At 41.0% G+C, this 23,050-nt stretch overlaps 1 protein-coding gene across 1 annotated transcript in view; it reads left to right on the plus strand.

Annotated features, from left to right (window-relative positions):
- The window catches only part of LOC124795480 (ribosome biogenesis protein SLX9 homolog), an 82,263-nt gene that overhangs the window by 58,332 nt on the left and 881 nt on the right, over positions 1-23,050 (plus strand). The window lies entirely within an intron of this gene.

Here is a 23,050-nt window from a genome sequence, read left to right on the forward strand (position 1 = left end):
TAGGAGGGTAGGTTGCAGGAAATAGGCTGAAGATGTTTGCCTACAAGAGCAGGGACTCTCTCAGTGGGGGCACAGTAACTGTCCACAACCTGGGTCGTTGAGTTTAGGACTTTAGAAAGCATGTAGAAGGTAGGAGTGTGGGGAACGGTAGGTGTGAGGGGAAAGATGGGCTCTGGTGAGAGGTTCTGTGGCATTAATGGCCAAACCAACAAACTGTGGCCAAGAAACAGCTGGACCACCCAGTTGTGAGCATGCTACCCAACATGACATTCTTCATTTCAATGACTGCTTCATGGCTTGTGCCAACACCAGCTTTTCGGAGATGCGCAGGTGGAAACTCTCCCTGCAATTTATTGTACACTGCCACAACTCTCCTGGTCTCAACCTTTGTTAGTTATTGTCCTTACTCAACTAGCCCCTCCCCTGTTTCCATCCCAGCACTACACAGCTCTCTATTCCACGAGTGCACTCACAGTCTTTTTACTTCTCTGTTTTTCTGCAAACCTCCCCCCCCCCCCCCCCCTCCAGCTCGTACTCTGCCCTCTGTCTAACCTCCAAGCTGCAAGTAGATGCTCTATCCTCTCTCCAGCTTGTGCCTGTGTGCTCCCACGAACAGAACTTAACAACCCCCACCCCTACCCTGCTATCTCTCCCTCTCCCCACTCCAGCTTCCTTGCCCCCACCACCTGGCTGTTTCTCCCATGATGCACTGCTGCTCACAGTCTGGTCTCAGCAGGCAGAGACTGTGTTCATGTGTGTGTGAGCTGCATTTGCATTAGTGCATGCATGCAAGTGTTTGCGCGCGTGTGTGTGTGTGTGTGTGTGTGTGTGTGTGTGTGGTGGTATCTATTTCCGATGAAGACCTTGTTGGCTGAAAGCGTATTTTCTGGTAGTCCTTTTGTAGTGCCCATCTGTGACTCAGTATCTCCGCTGTATGGTGAGTAGCAACTATTCTTTTCATAATATTATCATAGTCCATCCTGGATTTTCCATTGTTTGATTATTTATTTCATTCCCGTTTGTATATAATGTCACTATTGTAGCTTGAAGTGATGTCACTTGTCAATCATCTCCTTGAATTTTATGTGGCATTTCTTTTCTCATGAGAAGTGCACTTCCCCATCTTTGATGGCTCGAATTAAATTTACCCCAGGGGTAGAAATTGTTTGTTCGGCAGCAGCCATGTTTCAGATATCACACTTATTGGTATCTAGTTGGAGCATAAAATATGTGGGAGGCTGTGTTTGTTACTGCTAATGGGATTTAACATATCTTGCCATTGTTGAGACCCAGGCTCCGTAGCAATCCTGTGATGAACTTTTTTTACATTACTGTTATTCAGTCTTGCATGTGGTGTACCCATTGTCCGTGAACCTCCTGCACGATGCAGGAGAGAGGTCAGCAACTTATTTTGTTTTATTGAAACTACTATTTTTGAAGCTGTCAAAGTTGCTATGAGAAATATCCTTTATTAACAGTGACTAGTTATTATCATCAAACCATCACCTATAAACAAATTACAATGGTTCTTATTATAAACTTTCTCTTAAAGTGAACATTTACATAAAGAGAGGATGTAGTTCTCACTTACATAGACAAAGAGTCACATACATTCATCCTAAGTACTGAAACGCAATACAACCAGTAATATGCTAAAAGCCATAACTAGAATTCATAAGTAACATGCATAGATCATCTACTACATACAATCAATGTTTCTTGTTAACAGCATGAGGAGCACCGATACAAACAACAGCAGCAGCTCAAAGGTAAAATCTTCAGAGGTCACTAGAAGTGGCACGAGAGCATATAAGTGTGCTCAGGCATGCCATGTCAATTACCCTTACAATGGTATTGCTACCTAGCATTAATCATAGATATTTGCTTTTAAAACCTACCACTAATTATAATCTACTGATGAAACACAATTATTCATCACACTCAGAACGACTTCCAAATAGTAATTGGCTAGAGTTTACAGTGCCATACTACGCTGCAATGTAACCACATAACAAATGTTTAAAACATTCTAAACAAGTGTCACATAATAATAAATTTTGTTATTTACAAAACACCATTAGCAAGGGGAAACAAAAATGGGATGCCTCATTCTGGCACACCCTAAATGTCAATATTACAAAAACCAGTAACTGATTGACGTACACAGTTCCGTACTACAGGGTAACTCTAATGACATACCAAAATGCATAAAACTTGCTAGATAAGCATCAAATAATGTACAAAAATGCCATTGAAATGAGCAGTGCCAATGGTGTGCCACATTTCGGCATGTTCTAAATGCCAGAAATTCATTATTCATATTAAAAGTCACAGTCAGTCATAACTAAAGCGAGAGCAGTCCCTGTAGTGAAGAGAGTTTACATATGTACACCTTAATGTCCTAATGATCCAGATTCAACAAGAATTAAATAACCAAATAAAACTTCCAACCACTGTTAAGCAGTATTACTACAAGAAATTTTATTCCAGCAGAATCATGTGACACAGACCTAATGAAAACTGAACATACACCCTACTTTCCTTTTTATTTTTCACTTCTATTTTGGGTCTTCAGTTATATAGGTACAATGGATGACAACATTCACTTGAGTACATATCCTCACGAAGATCAAACAATGGAAAATCCAGGATGGAATGTAACAATATTAGAAATATGAGTTGCCACTCACCATATAGCAGAGATGCTGAGTCGTGATAGGCGCAACAAAAAAGATTCACACAATTATAGCTTTTGGCCATTAAGGCCTTTGTCAGCAATACACACACACACACACACACACACACACATGCGCGCACACTCACTCACACAAACACAACTTGCACACATGTATGCAGTCTCAGACAACTGAAACCACACTGGCAGTGTGGTTTCAGTTGTCTGAGACTGCAGGTGTGTGTGTGTGTGTGTGTGTGTGTGTGTGTGTGTGTGTGTGTGTGTGTGTGTGTCTGTCTGTCTTGCTGACAGAGGCCTTAATGGCATAAAGCTATAATTGTGTGAATCTTTTTTGTCGTGCCTATCATGACTCAGCATCTCCGCTATATGGTGAGTAGCAACTTTCCTTCTCTAATACTGTTATATTCTTACAAAGAGTGAGTCTTCAGAAGTCTAATTTCATGTAGCAATTTTTGAGGACAGGATGTATGTTCTAAATGGTCATTAAACTGGAAGACATTGGCCATGATCAAAATGTGGAACATGAATAGATTTACAGATTAAAGCTTTCCAGGTATGAAATAAGAGAGGCATGTGATCTCAAAGATGGGGTTGAACAAATGCATGTGTAAGCTTCATCTGAGAGTTCTTGCACTTAAAAAATGGCATTTGTACAATTTTGTGTTTTTAACAAGAAAGTGGATGAGGTTGTAACCAAGTTAGGCAAGGAACTGCTCTTGTTAATCAATCACTTATAGTAATAATAATACCAAGAAGGTGATGGAAGTCCACTCTTTGTGATAAGGTTTTAAACTTAACCAATGTAAAATTCACAGAGGAGGAAACAGAATTACTTAATAAAGGCATGCAGTTTGCTTGTGCTAAACCTGTCTCTAACAGTGATGTAGCTGATGTAATAGCTGAAATTAAGACTGTCTGTGTGTAAGAAAGATTAACTGGTACAGAGGAGGCAAAGGTGGCTGTCAGGGCTCAGAGACTGTTGTCAAATGTAAAGTACAGACAGGGAAGAAAGTAATGATTATCATGTACAGATAGGATTAATAGAAAATGACAGGAGATTGAAGTAATGGTAATTATAGTGGATAAAGGGAATACATTGGTTGTTGTAGAGGAGTATTGCAATATATCAGTGAAAACAACAAAAACATTACGGATGAAGACCCCACTAAATTTTTCCAAGTATCTCTCGAAAAGAAAGTAGAAGGTATCCAATTCCTATTGCTCCTATTTGAGTAACTTAGATTTATTACTATGCCCCTGTTGAATGCCCCTAATATGCCACACAAGGAAAGCAGAAGTATGTGTATTATAGTGAAAGGGAGCAATGCTCCTATGGTAGAGCTAAACAGACTTTTGTATAGACAGCTGAAAGTTGCATCCAAGGTTCAGTTTAACTACTGCATGGCAAGGAGTGTGATTTTTGTGAATGAGGCCAAAGAAATCCAAATTACTAGTGACATGCTACTGGCCACATTTGACATTGTAAAATTTAGTACAAACGTCCCCATCAAGAACTCTATAACAGTTATTTGAGAAAACTTAACACCTTATGTCGTCGTGTTGGACTGTCCTAAAGAACTGTCACTGATGGCAATAATAGTTCAAATAAAAAAAAGTTATGAAAAAGGATAGTTGCTACTCACCATATAGCGGACATGTGGAGTCACAGATAGGCACAGCAAAAAGAGTGTCACAAAATAAGCTTTCAGCCAACAACGCCTTTGTGGAAAAAAACCACACACACACACACACACACACACACACACACACACACACACACACACACACAGTGAGAGTGAGAGAGAGAGAGAGAGAGAGAGAGATTCATCTCACACACACATGACCACAGTCTCTGGCAGCTGGCATTCATCGATGACAGCTTCATAATCTGGATTGCGGATGAGGACAACCTACACACATTCCTCCAAAAACTCAACACCTTCACCTGGTCCTACTCAACTCAGCAAGCCTTCCTTGATGTTGACCTCCATCTCAAAGATGGTTATATCAGTACCTGTGCCCACATCAAACCTACCAACCACCAGCAATACCTCCACTGCGACAGCTGTCACAAATTCAATACCAAGAAGTTCCTTCCATACAGCCGAGCCATCTGTAGCCATCACATCTGTAGTGACAAGCAGCCTTCTTGAAATATATCGAGGGTGTCACTGAGGCCTTTACAGACCGTAATTACCCTCCCAACGTTGTACAGAAACAGATGTCCAGTGCCTTAGCTTTCCAGAGAACCACCACTTTCCAAAGTCCCGCCATCCAGCGACAGAGGAGCATTCCCCTCAAGACTGAGTACCACCGAGAACTGGAGCAACTGAATTATATTCTCCACTAGGGTTTCGACTACCTCTCGTTGTGCCCTAAAATGAGAGGTATCCCATCCAGTATCCTTCCCGCCCATCCCACTGTGGCATTCCACTGCTCACTGAACCTACACAATATCCTCGTCCATCCCTACACAATCCCTGCTCCCAACCCCTTGCCTCATATCTCATATCTACCTAATAGACCTAGATGCAAGACCTGTCCCATTCAGCCTCCCATCACCACATACCACAGTCCAGTCACAAACATCACCTATCCCATCAAAGTCAGGGCTATCTGTGAAACCAGCCATGCGATCTACAAGATAAACTGCAACCAATGTGCTACGTTCTACGTGGGTGTGACAACCAACAAACTGACTGTCTATGTGAATGGCTACCAACAAACTGTGGCCAAGAAACTACTGGACTACCCTGTTGCCGAGCACACCGCCTAACACAACATTCTACATTTCAGTGACTGCTTCACAGCCTTTGCCATCTGGTGGATAATAGTTGGTGGTGACTTTAAATTATCCTCAATATGTTGGCAAAAGTACATGTTTAATTCCGGAGGTATGCATAAAATATCATCCAAAATTGTGCTGAACGTATTCTCTGAAAATTATTTCGAGCAGTTAGTTCATGAGCCCACGCGAATAGTAAACGGTTGTGAAAACACACTTGACCTCTTAGCAACAAATAATCGTGAGTTACTAACGAGCATCAAAACTAATATACGGATTAGTGAACACAGGGTTGTCGTAGCGAGATTGAATATTGCAATCCCCAAATCCTCGAAAATAAGCAAAAAATATACCTATTCTAAAAAGCAGATAAAAATTCACTTGACACCTTCCTAAGAGAGAATCTCCACCCATTCCAAATTAATAATATAAGTGTACACCAGGTGTGGCTTAAATTCAAAGAAATAGTATCGGCAGCTATTGATACATTTATACCAAATAAACTAACAAATGACAGAGCTGATCCTCCTTGGTAGACAGAATGGGTTAGAACACCTGTTGCAGAAACAACAAAACAAACATGCCAAATTTAAATAAAATCCCCAAGATTGGCGATTCTTTACAGAAGCTCGAAATTTAGTGTGAAGTTCAATGCGAGATGCCTATAACAGTTTCCACAACGAAACTTTGTCTCGAAACCTGGCAGAAAATCTAAAGAGATTCTGGTCGTATGTGAAGTATGTTAGCGGCAAGAAACAATCAATGCCTTCCTGCATGATTACAATGGAGATACTATCGAAGACAGTGCTGCCACAGCAGAGTTACTAAACACAGCCTTCCGAAATGCCTTCACAAAAGAAGATGAAGTAAATATTCCAGAATTCTAATCGAGAACAGCTGCCAACATGAGTAATGTAGAAGTAAATATCTTCGGAGTAGTGAAGCAACTCAGATCACTTAATAAAAGCAAGTCTTCTGGTCCAGACTGTATACCAGTTAGGTTCCTTTCCGAGTATGCTGATGCATTAGCTCTATACTTAACAATCATTACAACCGTTCGCTCGACGAAAGATCCGTACCCAAAGACTGGAAAGTTGCACAGGTCTCACCAATATTCAAGAAAGGTAGTATGAGTAATCCACTAAATTACAGGCCCATATCGTTAACATCGATATGCAGCAGTATTTTAGAACATATATTGTGTTCGAACATTATGAATTACCTTGAAGGAAATGATCTATTGACACACAGTCAACATGGGTTTAGAAAACATCGTTCCTGTGAAACATAACTAGCTCTTTATTCACATGAAGTGCTGAGTGCTATTGACAAGGGATTTCAGATCAATTCCGTATTCCTGGATTTCCGGAAGGCGTTTGACACTGTACCACACAAGCGGCTCGTAGTAAAATTCCGTGCTTATGGAGTATCATCTCAGTTATGTGATTGGATTTGCAAATTCCTGTCATAGAGGTCACAGTTCGTAGTAATTGACGGAAAGTCATCGAGTAAATCAGAAGTGATTTCAGGCAGTCCCCAAGGTAGTGTTATAGGCCCTTTGCTGTTCCTTATCTATATAAACGATTTGGGAGACAATCTCAGCAACCATCTTCGGTTGTATGCAGATGATGCTGTCATTTATCGACTAATAAAGTCATCAGAAGATCGAAACAAACTGCGAAACGATTTAGAAAAGATATCTGAATGGTGTGAAAAGTTGCGATTGACCCTAAATAATGAAAAGTGTGAGGTCATCCACATGAGTGCTAAAAGGAACTCGTTAAACTTCGGTTACATGATAAATTAGTCTAATCTAAAAGCCGTAAATTCAACTAAATACCTAGGTATTATGATTATGAACAACTTAAATTGGAAAGAATACATAGAAGCTGTTGTGGGGTAGTCTAACCAAAGGCTGTGTTTTATGGGCAGGACTCTTAGAAAATGTAACAGACCTACTAAGGAGACTGCCTACACTACGCTTGTCCGTCCTCTTTTAGAGTACTGTTGTGCGGTGTTTGATCCTTACCAGACAGGACTGACAGAGTACTTCGAAAAAGTTCAAAGAAGGCAGCACGTTTTGTATTGTCGCGAAATATGGGAGAGAGAGTCACAGAAATGATACAGGATTTGGGCTGGAATTCATTAAAAGAAAGGCGTTTTTTGTTGCGACGGAATCTTCTCACGAAATTCCAAACACCAACTTTCTCCTCTGAATGCGAAAATATTTTGTTGACACCGACCTACATAGGGAGGAACGATCACCACGATAAAATAGGGGAAATCAGAGCTCATATGGAAAGATATAGGTGTTCACTCTTTCTGCGCGCTATATGAGATTGGAATAATAGAGAATTGTAAAGGTGGTTCGATGAACCCTCGATGTAGATCCTTCCCACCAACGCCAGCTTTTCGAGATGTGCAGGTGAGAACTCTCCCTGCAATGTATCCTATGTTCCCATAACTCTCCTGGCCTTAACCCTCATTAGTCAGTGTTCTTACCCATTTGGCTCCTTCCTTGTTCCCATCTGAGCACTTCGCAGCCCTCTTTTCCAAAAATGCTCCCGGTTTTTTTACTTACCTCCTTTTCTGCTACCCCCTCCTCCCCCCCCCCCCCCCTCCCCACGCCCCGTCTCCACCACCCTCCATCTAACCTTCTGACTGCACCTAGCTGCCCTACCCTCTCTCCATCTTGTCCCTGCACGCTCCGACTACCAGCACTTTACCGTACCCCATGCCTGCCCTACTACTCATCCACCTCCCCACCGCAGCTTCCTCCTTAACCCCACCTGGTTGCCTCTCCCAACATGCACTGCTGCTCGTAGTCTGGCTTTTGCTGCCAGAGAATGTGTGTGTGTGTGTGTGTGTGTGTGTGTGTGTGTTTGTTTTGTCTATTTTTGACAAGTGCCTTGTTGCCTGAAAGGTCATTTGTGACAGTCTTTTTGTTCTGCCTATCTGCGACTCAGCATCTCTGCTATATGGAGAGTAGCAACTCTCCTTCTTGTAATATTGTTATGTTCCATCCTGGATTTTCCATTGTTCAAATAAAACAATTATTTATGTCAGTCATTGTTTTTATTTCATCCCACAATGTGTTTGGAAGATTTTACACATTCGTCTTCAGGTGGAAAAATTATTTTGTATTATATATTTGCTAGCTAGATGCAGTGAGTTGCCTGTTATGGTTCCATTTTGTACAAAAACATTAACGGACACTTGCACTAAGATTATAAATTTTAAGTGGTGAAAGAATTACTTACAATCTGTTGCAGGGCACAGAACTCTGCAGCTAATCATAAATATACAGATCACAAACCAATGACATAAACAAACCAAAGTTCATAACAATGTAAAGATACAGTGTCTTACCTTAGAGATCATTCATTGCTAACTTACATTGTGGCCCTTAGGTACATATGATAGTTATAAAATTGTTTCATTCTTTACAACAGTGTGTTAAAAGTATTACTGTTGCAAATAAATGACAGTAAAGACACAAATAATAATAAAAAAAATGCAGACTTAGTATCAACATAATCTAATTTTTGCTGTTTGGGAATTATCTTTCATTAAGGTCACTCAGGAAGTTGAAAGTGAAAAAAGTGCATCATCGAATATATCTGTGAAGCTATTAACGAAGCTCACTGCCATTGTTTCAGCTATTTCGTGTAGTGTGTTCTGTCCATGTTTTCTATTGTGAATGAAAACTTCCAGTTCTTCATAAAGGCTGAGTTTGTGGATTTATTTTGTGAAGTATTATTAGATTTTCCTCTGTTATCAAAGGAATGCCCTGTGTCCTGAATGTGCTAGCTATGGCAGATTTATTGAGTGTGATTTATCTGAATGCATTAATGTGTTCTGTGAATCCAGTTTGTAGCTGTCTAACTGATGTACTATATAGGGCATTGATTGCACTTTATTTTGTATACACCTGAGCTGGAGAATTTATCTTCACTGGTTTTTGTATTGTGTGGCAGTCTTATTACCTAATTTATTGTTGGTGGAGAAAGCAACTCTTACGTTGTATGGCCTCAATACATTAGCATTTTTTTGTGAAACAGTACGAAAGTAGGGAAGGTGTACTTTCCTGGTGTCTGTCTGCTTGTTGTTTTCATTCATGCTTATGTCTGTTTCTTTCTTAACTTTCTTCTACATTTTTTTCTGCAAGTGTAGGTTGAAAACCATTTGCTGCTGTTACCTGTCAGATGACTTCACTTTAAATTTGGAGCATTTCATTGCTTAATGGCATTTTGTGTGCCATGTGCAACATGGATCTGTAAGCTGCCAATCTGTGTGTGTGCAGGTGGCATGAAGAAGCGTGGGTATTTACATCTGAAGTTTTGGGTTTGCTGTAAATATAAATATTTTTTCTGGTGATGGTGGGGTCCAAAAAGTCTATAGAGTTCTGACTTTCATATACACATGTGAACTGAATGTTCTTGTGCTTGCTGTTGAATGCTTGAATTATTGCCTCAACACCTTGTTTGTTTTCCCTTTCTGTTATTAGTAATGTGTTATCCCCATCTTTTGTAAAACTTAATGTCTTATATATATGGGCTGTTGCTACCGAATAATTTTTGCTCAAGATGGTTAATGAATATGTTAGCTGTGGTCCCTGATATGCTGGAGCCCATTGCTTGACCATTTGGTTGTCTGTATTCTTTGTTATTGAAAGAGAAATAGTTGTAATTAAGTACCAGTTGAAGCATATCAATGAATTCAACTATTTCAACTACTGATAGCTTTTTGTGTTTTATGAGTTTTTTAAATAACCTCCCCTGCTTCATCCATGGCAGTGTTTGTGTATGAATTGGTGACATCAAGTGATAACATCTGGCACTTGTCAGGAATAGGAGTGTGTAATAGCTCATGTTCGAAAGTATAACTGTTTCCAGTAGAGTAGTTGATGTACCTTCACTCATGATGCTCATGATTTCAGAGATTGTTCTTAGGTCCACTTATAGAGACCACCTGGGACAGCAATCATGGCATACTCTGGTGAGCCACCAAAGAAACAGTGTTATTTAAGTTATCACAAGTGAATGCTTGGCCTATTCTGTAACCTGCATTACTATTGTCCAGTCAGTGTGTTCTGCTTCTTGCTGTAGCAGTAGTTTATTTCAAATGTGTAGCTGTGCATCAGAATCTCATTTAGTTTGTGTGTCAACCTATAGCGTAGGCTGTTTCTAGAGTTAACACTAGGTCTCACAGGTTCTGTCATCCTTGAGAAGCTGTAACTGTGATCTCAGTTGTGTTGTGGTGCATTTGGGTTCATGTATATACGTTGGTATTTCTGCTTCTCAGTAAGTAAGAAGTCAGTTTTCTTTAAGAGTACCTTGAGCTCAGCTTGGAATTTGTCTGTTGGGTCTTTCTTTATCTGTTTAAAATAGTTTTTGTTAAAGAATTCTAATGTTTTATTTCTCAATATAAGTTTGTTCATGTAGTCTCATGTATAGCCCTTGTCTGCTTTTGTTGCTATTACTTTGTGTTATGTTAGTTCACTATTAATCATTTTGACTGTTTTGCTGCCATTATTGGCTTTAAAATTACTGTGTTTGGTGCCATTGAGTTCTCTTTCTAATAAACTATTTACCTTTTGTGCTATTGTAATTTTTGTATTATTGTCAACCTTTGCTGCATCTGCTGCATTCTTTGTGGCTACTATTATGTGTCATTGTGCCATGTATTTGCAGTATTAATACTTTTAACAAATTGTTGTAAAGAATGAGACAATTTTATAATTGTTATACACATCTGTTGTCCTCAGTGTAAGCTTGTGATGAATGATCTCTGAGACAAGACACTGTATCTTTACATTGTTATGATCTTTCATTTGTTTAGGTTATTGGTTCGTTTTCTGTGAGAAAACTTAAGTTAAAATGTACATTTATGATGAAGCACAGGGTTCTGTGCACTGGAACAGATTGTAAGTAACTCTTTCTCCATTTAAAATTTATAATCTTAGTGCCATGTTATGCTAATAAATGCCTGTTATATGTTCTTGTAGCACAATGAAACCATAACGAAGCTAGCACATACGTTATGCAATATCATTGCTCCACCTGAAGACGAGAGTATAAGCTCTCAAAACATATTGTGGGATGAAATAAGAGTAACAGATGCGTATAATTGTTTTATTAAAACTTAACATGTAACGGCTCTGTGGGTATGGGGGAAATTGTTGAATTTCTTGATCTACTCGAAGTCAGTTTAGAGTACATTTACTTTGAGTTTGATGAGAAAGTTTACCAGCAGAGAGAAGGGCCTGCAATGATAAATTTCCTTTTTGTCTTGTTGGCTAATATTTTCATAAATGACGTGGAAATGAAGGTATTCGTGAACAATCCATGGTTGGACTGACAGATATTCTTTTATAAATGGTATGGGAATGGCACTTTTCTTCTAATCATATATGCCTTACATTCTATTCTTAACCAGCAGCACACTGACATAAAATATATAGGCCTACTCAAGAGGGAAAATAATAATAAAATAATTTATTTTTGATTTGACTGTGACTAGGGAGGGATAATGATTAGGTTTCACAACATCTTGCAAACCCACACAAACCCCCACAAACCATCTGGTGCCACACAAAAAAGGCTTTTTCCATGTGATAGTTACCTGTCTTTGCAAGCTACTTCTTAAAGAGAATGAAGTACAGAATCGACTTGGTATTATCAGACAGGTAGCAGTGGCCAATGGTTATAAGAGTAATCTTGTCATGCAAATATATTGGAGACATAAACAGGCTAAAGTTCCACAAGAGGAGAAAAATTTTATGACACTACACTGCTGTGGGCCTCTAACAGGAAAAATTATATTAGCTTTTCCGAAGAGATTTCAGATAGTGTTTCAAATGGATGGGCTTTTGAAGTATAGGTTAAACAGTAGATTGGGAAAGAAGCGAAGGAATAGTAATTTGAAGAAATATGATGTATATTGCATCTAAGTATTGCATTGAAGTATGAAACCTGCAATAAATTTTACATCGGTCGTGGGAAGATGTTTCACAGCTAGGTTCGGGGAACATGTTGCCTCTGCTAACAGTTTTGGTCAACATTTGTGTTGTGAGCATCACTTAGCTAGCATAAGATGATGAAGAGATTACATGGTGCCCCTAAGGGCTTAAAGATCGACACTTTGGAGGAATTTGAGATCTGTAAGAGTAAGATTAAGGAAGTGGGTAAGCTGGTTAAAGAGCTGTCTGATTCGAATATGGTGCATATTTCACTTTCTTCAAAAAAGAATTCTAACGTAGCCAGATCTTCTGGGTTTAGTGACCAGCTGTGTTGTATGTCTTCTGTACGTAAGTGCCAATGTATATATAGTTAGCCTTCTGATGGCTCACTGTTTGTGAAGAATATGAAAATGAAGTATGGATTGTCATCCTGCATACTTGCATAAGTGAAAAGTAAAAAATATTGTTGCGGTCTCCATCCAAACACTGGTTTGATGCAGCTCACCGTGCTACTCTACCCTGGTGCAGGCCTAGTCATCCTCAGATAACACCTACAACTTCCATTCTTCTGAATCTGCTTAGAATCTGCATACTGTACTTATCTCTTGGTCTCCCTCTATGGTTTTTACCCGCTACACTTCCTTCAGTAATAAAATGGTGATCCCCTAATGCCTCAGAATGTGTCTTGTCAACGACCCCTTCTTCTAGTTAGTTTTTGTCACAAATTTTGGTCTAAACTGTTTATCATCCATATTTCACTCCCGTATATAGATACACTTCATACTAGTTAGTTTTTGTCACAAATTTTGGTCTAAACTGTTTATCATCCATATTTCACTCCCGTATATAGATACACTTCATACAAATACTTTCTGAAAACTTGAATCTAAATTTTGTGTTAACAAATTTCTCTTCTTCAGAAATGCTTCTCTTACCAGAGCCAGTGTACATTTTATATCCTCTTTAGTTTGGCCATCATCCTTTATTTTTGCTGCCCAAATAACAAAAATCATCTACTACTTTAACTTTGTCATTTTCTAATCGAATTCTTCCGCACCACCCAATTTAATTTGGCTACATTTCATTACCATTCTTTTGCTTTTGTTGATGTTCATCTTACACCCTCTTTTCAATACAATATCCATTGCGTTTAACTGCTTTTCGAAGTATTTTGCTGTCTCTGATAGAATAATGATGTCATCAGAAAACTTCAAGGTTTTTATTTATTCTCCCTGAACTGCAATTCCTACTCCAAATTTTTCTTTTATTTCCTTTACTGCTTGCTCAATGTGCAGATTGAATAACACTGTGGTTGGGCCCAGGATGAGATTTTCACTCTGCAGCGGAGTTCTAAGCTTTGCCTGGGGGATGTTTCCAGAATGAGATTTTCACTCTGCAGTGGGGCGTGCGCTGATATGAAACTTCCTGGCAGATTAAAACTGTGTGCCGGACCGAGACTTGAACTCGGGACCTTTGCCTTTCGCAGGCAAGTGCTCTACCAACTGAGCTACCTAAGCACGACTCAGGACCCGTCCTCACAGCTTTACTTCTCCCAGGCTGTGGCTAAACCATGTCTCCGCAATATCCTTTCTTTCAGGAGTGCTAGTTCTGCAAGGTTCGCAGGAGAGCTTCTGTAAAGTTTGGAAGGTAGGAGACGAGGTACTGGCAGAAGTAAAGCTGTGAGGAGGGGGCGTGAGTCGCGCTTGGGTAGCTCAGTTGGTAGAGCACTTGCCTGCGAAAGGCAAAGGTCCCGAGTTCGAGTCTCGGTCCGGAACACAGTTTTTATCTGCCTGGAAGTTTCACCGGGGTTGGGCTACAACCCTGTCGCACACCTGCCTCAACCACTGCTTCCCTTTCATGCCCATCAAATCTTATAATTGCTATTTGGTTTTTGTGTAAGTTGTAAATAGCCTTTCGCACACTTTATTTTACCTCTGCTACCTTCAGAATTTCAAAGAGAATTCCAGTCAACATCGTAAAAATCTTTCTCTAAATCTACAAATGCTAGAAACATAGGTTTGCCTTTCTTACCTTTTTTACCGAGTGAGGTGGCGCAGTGGTTAGCACACTGGACTTGCATTCAGGAGGACAATGGTTCAATCCCATGTCCGGCTATTCTGATTTAGGTTTTCCGTGATTTCCCTAAATCGCTTCAGGCAAATGCTGGGATGGTTCCTTTGACAGGCACAACCGACTTCCTTTCCCTTCCTTCCCAAATCCGATGAGACCAATGACCTCGCTGTTTGGTCTCTTCCCCGGAATCAACCCCAACTCCCCCAGCCTTTCTTTAACCTATATTCTACAATAAGTTGGAGTTTCAGTATTGCCTCGTGTGTTCCCACATTTCTTCAGAATCCAAACTTATTTTCCCTGAGGTCAACATCTACTAATTTTTCCATTATTTGGTAAGAATTTGTATCAGTAAAATGCAACCATGACTTATTAAACTGATAGTTCAGTAATTTTCACACTTGTCAACATCTGTTTTCTTTGGCAATGGAATTACTATATTCATCTTGAAGTTGAGGGTGTTTCACCTGTCTCATACATCTTGCACACGAGATGGAAGAGTTTTGTCATGGCTGACTCTCCCAAGGACAAATTCTGATGGCATATCGTCTACCCCCAGAGTTTTGTTTCAACTTAGGTCTTACAGTGCTCTGTCAAATTCTTCTCACAGTATCATATCTCCCATCTCATCTTCATCTACGACCTCTACTATTTCTGTAATATTACCTTCAAGTTCACCTCTCTTGTATAGACTCTCTATGTACTCCTTCCACCTTTCACTTATCCCTTCTTTGCTTAGGACTGGTTTTCCACCTGAGGTCTTGATATTCATACAGCTGTGTCTCTTTTCCCCAAAGACCTTTTTAATTTTCCAATAGGTGGTATCTGTGTTTCCCCTAGTGAAATATGCCATGTTCTCTAGCCATTCCTGCTTAGCCGTTTTGCGCTATCTGTAAGTCTATTTTTTTTAGACCCCTCAGGGGCTCAGCATTAATTTGCTGGGTACGGGGTTGGTAACCCTGGGGTTCCTGAGCTGGGGACTGGTAAGCACCACCAGTCCCCTGTCACCGTAAGTTCTAAGCATGCTTCAGCATCCACCACATAGCTTGGCAGAGGAACATTGTGTGTCTCAAGGAACAGAGATGTTGGCTTGACTGCCCGGATCGTGAGGACGGGATAAACCTCTATAAAAAGCCCCTCGATCTCAAGGTGTGCTGCGTGCTGATGGGATGCATGGCTGTTGTAATGGAACAGTCATTAGCAGGCAACCTCTGGGGCAAACTGCCGCACCTAAGTTGTATGAGGCTTACTCAGGCATGCGTGGCTCTGTCTGAGTGGACCCTTATTTCTCTAGCTGCTCGTGGGACCAAGATGGAACCCTCAGAATCATGATCTCCTCCCAGTGGGAAGGGTGTACCGCCTGGGAGTATTCAGAGGCATTCATCCAAAAGAATGAGAGAGGCTAGTCCTCCTGATAATAAGAATACTTTGGGCTGCAGTAACAGGGCTCATTAGTCATGAATAACAATGTGTTTCTGGTGGTAAAGAGGAAGGAGGGGACATTTGAAAAAGGTGTCCTCCTTTTATATCCATAAGGGTTTGGAAGGCGTTGCTGAAACATTAAAATCTATAAAACGATTGCGTAACGGCTCATTGTTGGTTGAAACTAACAGGTCAAAGTAGGAAGACCTTCTTAAGAAATCACTAAAACTGGGTGACTATGATGTCATTGTTGAGATGCACACCTCTCTCAACTCCACTAAGAGCGTTGTCACATGCTGAGATATCATGGACATGGACATAGCAGAACAGAAGCACGAATGGGCATCCCAGGGAATCGTTGATGTGAAGCAACAAACTCAGAGGAATAATGGAGCAACTGAAAAGACTGCCACTTTCATTGTCACATTCAGTTCTTCGACACTGCTTGAACATCTTATGGCGGGGTTCCTTTGGCCTTACATTCCAAACCCTATGCAGTGCTATAAATACCAGCGTTTCGGCCATACGACCATGAGTTGTGGAGGTGAAACGATCAGCAGGAACTGTGGAAAAGCCACTCATGACTCTGGGACTGACTGCCCATCTCCGGCGATCTGCATCAACTGCCCTGGGAACTACCCAGTCTGGAGCCAAAACTGCCTTGTTTTTGCTGAAGAACACAAAATACAGGATATAAATGACCAAGCAGAACTCCTATGCTGAAGCCAAAAAAGAATATAAGGTGATGAACCCCCCCCCCCCCCTTCCAATCTTTACCATCTCATAGTCTTCCATGGTGCTAAAACATATTTCCAAGGCAGACACTTCGACACGGACGATGCCTAGTGTGCCTGTATCCACCACAAGCACCTGTACGTGCATGTGTACATGTCAAAAGAGAAAGAGTAAGGACAAAGCAATCCAGGAAGCTGCACCAGGAAAGACAAATGACAATTCCCGCAGCGAGCATCCAGAAGGTACAAGAAAAGCAGAGTGCCTCTCGACACCCACTTTCCGCCTCATCCTCAAAGGTCATCTTAGGAGGCGACCAGTACCATGGTGGACAGATGAGTGCCGTTCCATGATCCGAGAAAGGTGTGTGGCTCTTTGACATTTCAAATGCCGACAGACAGCAGATAACCTTAGGGCCTTTCGAGTCACAAGGGCCAAGGCTCGACGTGTCATTAGGAAGGGTAAGAAAAGGTCATGGCAAGTGTTCCTGGACTCCATCAATTGTTCCACTTTTTCTATAAAAGTATGGCAAGCCACCTGGAGGATTTCTGGTAAAGACAGCTGTTTACTGATAGCAGCAGTGCTGAAGCATGGGTGCCTCCAAACAACACCCAGAGACATTGATCAGATGGTGTCCAAACATTTTGTGTAAACTACTTCCAATGCAAGCCAGGATCCGGTGTTTTGTCGCTATCGTGTGACTATAGAGAGGGAAAAGTTGGACTTCAGGTCCAACAGTTCTGAGGCCTGCAACTCCCCTTTCTCCATGTGGGAGCTCGAATTGGCACTGACAGATTTGTGACACTGCACCCAGTCATGACTAAATCCAGTACTGCATACTTCGACATTTGCCGGTGGCACCAAAGGAAATCCTCCTTGAATATTATAATCTAATGTGGCAGACAGGCAACTTCCCCAACTCGTGGAGGGAGGCAATTTTGTGATCCCTCTCCTCAAACCACAAAAGGACTGCACATGGCTCAGTAGTTATTGTAGTGTAGCTTAATGAGCTGTGTAGGAAAGACCCTGGAGCAAATGCTTAACCATCATCTGGTCTGGTTGTTAGAGACCAGGCAACTCCTTAGCCTCTCCAGTGTGGATTCCAAAGATTTCGGTCCACTGTCAACAATCTGCTCCTCCTAGAGGCGGCTATTCAACGGGATTTCCTCTGTAAGCATCACTGTATCAGTATATTCTTTGATATAAGTAAGGCATACGATACTACTTAGCACTCCGTCATCAGGTCACAAGTGGCCCTTTGGGACCATCTGACCGCCATGTCATTCTCAGCTGAGGATGCGGATAGGAGGGGTGTGTGGTCTGCACACCACTCTCTCCGTCATTATGGTGGTTTTCTGTGACGAGAGCTGTTACTATTCGGTCGAGTAGCTCCTCAATTGGCATCACGAGGCTGATTGCACCCCGAAATATGACTTGGAGGCACTGTATTCTTGCACAACTGCACCAATGGGGCTTTCATGGCCACCTCCTCGCCTTCACACTGTATTTTCTGTCTCAGCAGTTTTTTAGGACCCGAGTTGGCGACACACTGTGTGATGGATTTGAGCAGGAGAATGGTGTTCCTCAGGACAGTGTTTAAAGTGTTACTCTCTTTGCCATAGCCATCAACAGCATCACATCTTTGATAAGGAGTCCTGTACAGTGCTCCTTATTTGTAGAAGACTTTGCTGTTTTCTGCTCCTCCTCCAGTGTTGCAATGGTGAGCCGTCAGGTGCAATTTACAGTGCGGCAGTTAGAGGAGTGGACTGCAGAGACAGGTTTTCAGTTTTCTGCAGATAAGTGTGTGTGTGTGTGTGTGTGTGTTCATTTTAAACGTTCTCGTTGTCTTTTTAATTTGCCTGCCTTGAATATGGGTACACCATCAAACATTTTAGACACACATTGCAGTTTCTGGGCCTCATTTTTGACTCCATGTTGTTGTGGTTACCACACCTGTGGGACCTGAAAGCCAGAACTCTGAAGGCACTGGACATCATCAAGTGCCTTAGCCACAGGTCTTGGGCAGTGGACAGGGCAGTTTTATCGGTCATTTGTTCATTCGCGGCTGGACTATGGTTGCACGATGTATGGGTCAGCGAGGCTCTCTTACTCGCATGCTATTGGCACTGTCCATCATGAGGGGATTCGGCTGGCCACGAGTGCTTATCGGACCAGTCCCATATAGGTATCTGTGCTGAGGCGGGGGAATGGCCACTTACCATCTGGCGCCAGCTCCTCATGGTGCGTCAGGCTTGTAAGTTCCTTGCAGCTCCAATGTCACCCACACACCATACTGTTGCTCATCCACCTCTGGAACACCCTTTTTCCAACTGTCCACGAGCCATGATGCCATTTGGGATCCGTGTGCAGCATTTGCTGGAGTCACTTGACATGGAGCCAGTACGACCCCAAATCCAGGGTTTTAACCGCCTGCCGCCCTGGTTACTGGAGAGGCCCAGAGTGATTTTAGATTTGGTGCAGTACAGGAGAGAGAGCACTCCTGCTTCTGTTTTTAATGCGATATTCTCTGTATTTTATCTGAGTACCATGACCATGTAGCTGTTTTTACAGATGGGGACTCTGTTGGTTGCTCTGTCGTTTTCCCGGATCGTTTCCTCCAGAATTTACCATCTTCGACACAGAATTTTATGCGATCTTGCAAGCACTGGAGCAGATGAGACATTCTCCTGGTGTTAGATTTCTCGTCTGCTTAGATTCTCTGAGTGCCCTTTACTCTCTCCAACTTTTGTACCCAGCAGATACAGTAACCCAAAATATCCATGATGCCCTCCAACAACTACAATGACTGAGGAAGGAGACGTCTTCCTGGTGGGTACCTGGGCACACTGGAATTGTGGGGAATGACAGGGCAGATTGAGCAGCCAAGGACGCATGTCTTGATCCTCTGGTATTTCGGTGCACTACCCCCTGCATGCCATCGGCTTGCTGTTGAGGTACAAAGTTATGTGTCAATGGGAAGACGAGTGGCTGGACTGCATTTTATTTGCTGATCAGCAGGCTGCGGCGGATGTACTGGTTGATCTGCTGTCTATTTTATTTAATGACCAAATAATTGTGGTTAGGGTTTTAAAGTATTGTAAATTGTCCAACGTTTTTAACAAGATTTTAGGGAGATTTTCTTAATGTGTCAAAGGGTGGCTGTCTCATCCTAGATTTTTGTAAGTGGTCAGCCAACCGCATTTCCCTGTGCTTTTCTTTTAGTTCTTCTGTGTTTTGTTTTCTCTGTGTTGTAATTCCTTGATTAGCTCTCTTCCCTCCTAATTGGTTTTAGTTATGTGAGAGTGCATGTGATACGGAATGGCTGTGTGGTCATTTCGAGCGCATGCGTGTACAACGCTTTTAGTTCATCTCCATAGTCTTTTGTTTTTGTAAGTGTAAATTTTTTGTCCTTTCATCAATTAAATTCAGTATCTCTTGTATTATCCAGGGATTTTTATTAGGCCTTGACTGTTTACCTATTTGATCCTCTGTGATGTTCACTATTTCATCTCTCAAAGCTACCCATTCATCTTGTACTGTATTTCTTTCTCTTGTTCTAGTCAGTGTGAAACTCTCAACAGCATTTGGTTATTTCATCTTATCCAGATCCCATCTCCTTACTTTCCTACCTTTTTGCAATTTCTTTAGTTTTAACATACAATTCATAACCAATTAATTGTGGTTAGAATCCACATCTGCCACTGGAAATGTCTGACAATTTAAAATCCAATTCCAAAATCTCTTACCATTATATAATCAATCTCAAACTTCTGGTGTCTCCAGGGCTCTCCCACGTATACAACTTTCATTCTTAAAGTTCACTATCTGAGTAATTTCTTTTATCTGATCAGACGTTTCTTAAATCTCTCCGTCACCTGTGTAGTTAGTTGGCTATAAACTTATACTACTGTGGTGGGTGTTGGCTTTGCTTCTGTCTTGGGTATGATAGTGTGTTCACTATGTTGTTCATAGCAGCTTACCTGCAGTCCTATCTTCTTATTCATTATTAAATGCGCTTCTGTGTTACCCCTGTTTGATAGGACACATTCTGAGACATCAAAGCATTACCAGTTTAGTATTGGAAGGAATGGTTCAGAGGGGTGAAGTCAGAAATATATAATAATAAAAAAGAAAAAATAACTAGTAAAAAAGAAAATAGATTGTATGGTCAATTCCCATTAGGTTCATGTCGTATGACCATTGCTATTTAATACCCGTGTAATAAAATTCTTGTAGTAGCCCTGCTTACCAGTGTTGGAAGCTTTATTCTACAAGTCTGTTCTTGTTCTACATTTTGCTCATGGCCAATGTCATCTGGTTTAATGATAATTTTGATTGTACATCGTGTCCATGAGAGAAGCTATGTGAAATTGAACTTTTGATGACTCACTGTTCAAGGGAATACATATAACAAGCATACAAGTGTATCTGTATAAGTGAAAAGTAAAAAAAAAAGGAGTGAAAAAGAAAAAATGAAAGTGGGATGTATGTACAGTTTTCATTAGATCTGTGTGTCCGCCCCGGCAGCTGAGTGGTCAGCGTGACAGACTGTCAATCCTAAGGGCCCGGGTTCGATTCCCGGCTGGGTCGGAGATTTTCTCCGCTCGGGGACTGGGTGTTGTGTTGTCCTAATCATCATCATTTCATCCCCATCGATGCGCAGGTCGCCGAAGTGGCGTCAAATCGAAAGACCTGCACCAGGCGAACGGTCTACCCGACGGGAGGCCCTAGCCACACGACATTTCCATTTTTCCATTAGATCTGTGTCGTATGACCACTGCTTTAGATTGTAATGTAACATTGCTTAACAGTGGATGGAAGTTTTATTTTGTTATTTTATTTTTGTTAAATCTGGATCATTAGGACATTAAGGTGTACATACATAAACTTGACTCGCTATAGGGAGTATTCCCACTTTTAATAATGATGGATCATGAGCTTTAATATGAATAATGAATTTCTGGGATTTTGAACATGCCAAACTATAGGGCACCGTAGGTGTTGCTCATTTCAATGACTTTATAAGTGAAAGATTTTTGCTGTTTTATGATTTCATGCTTATCCAGTAAGTTCTAAGCATTTTGGTACGTCATTTTAGTTACGCTGTACTATGGCGCTGTGTATGTAAATCGGTTATTGGTTTTTATAATACTTATATTTAGGATACAGATTACGCTGTAATGTGGAGGTCTGTATTTGTTTCCCATTGCTAATGACATTTTGTTTTTAACATTTATTGTGTGGTTACAGTTGTGCCATAGTATGGCACTGTAAACTCTAGCCAACTATTGCTTGCAAGATATTTTATGTGTGATGAATAATTGTGATTTATTTGTAGATTGTAATTAGTAGTAGGTTTCAAAAGCAAAAATCTATTATGTGATTAAAGTTATGTTATAATATAATTGTAAGGGTAGTCAGCAGAGTGTACCTCAGGGCATACATGTGTTCTCATGCCATGTTTAGCGACCTCTGACAAGCTTACCTTTGAGAGCTGCTTTTTGAGGTATCAGTTGTCCTAGTGCAGTTGACAGGTAACATTGGTCATGTGTTGTAGATAATATGTACACATTACTTACGATTGCTGGTTATGGCTATTGCATTTCAGTAGTTAACGATTAAGGTACATGACTGCTTGTTCATAAAAGCATTAACTGTATCCTCTGGTTGTGTAAATGTTAATTTTAAATGAAAGTTTGAAATATTTATTGTCATTTGTTTGTATGCAATGGTTTGATGTCTGCTTGTGTCTGTATATGTGTGGATGGATGTGTGTGTGTGTGTGTGTGTGTGTGTGTGTGTGTGTGTGTGTGTGTGTGTGCGCGCGCGCGAGTGTATACCCGTCCTTTTTTCCCCCTAAGGTAAGTCTTTCCGCTCCCGGGATTGGAATGACTCCGTACCCTCTCCCTTAAAACCCACATCCTTTCGTCTTTCCCTCTCCTTCCCTCTTTCCTGATGAGGCAACAGTTTGTTGCGAAAGCTTGAATTTTGTGTGTATGTTTGTGTTTGTTTGTGTGTCTATCGACGTGCCAGCGCTTTCGTTTGGTAAGTCACATCATCTTTGATTTTAGATATATTTTTTCCCACGTGGGTTGTTTCCTTCATATATATATATATATATATATATATATATATATATATATAATGGAAGGAAACATTCCACGTGGGAAAAATTATATATAAATACAAAGATGAGGTGACTTACCGAACAAAAACGCTGGCAGGTCGATAGACACACAAACAAACACAAACATACACACAAAATTCAAGCTTTCGCAACAAATTGTTGCCTCATCAGGAAAGAGGGAAGGAGAGGGGAAGACGAAAGGAAGTGGGTTTTAAAGGAGAGGGTAAGGAGTCATTCCAATCCCGGGAGCGGAAAGAC

Source organism: Schistocerca piceifrons, chromosome 4 (genome assembly GCF_021461385.2).
Source record: "Schistocerca piceifrons isolate TAMUIC-IGC-003096 chromosome 4, iqSchPice1.1, whole genome shotgun sequence".
Lineage (NCBI taxonomy): Eukaryota > Metazoa > Arthropoda > Insecta > Orthoptera > Acrididae > Schistocerca > Schistocerca piceifrons.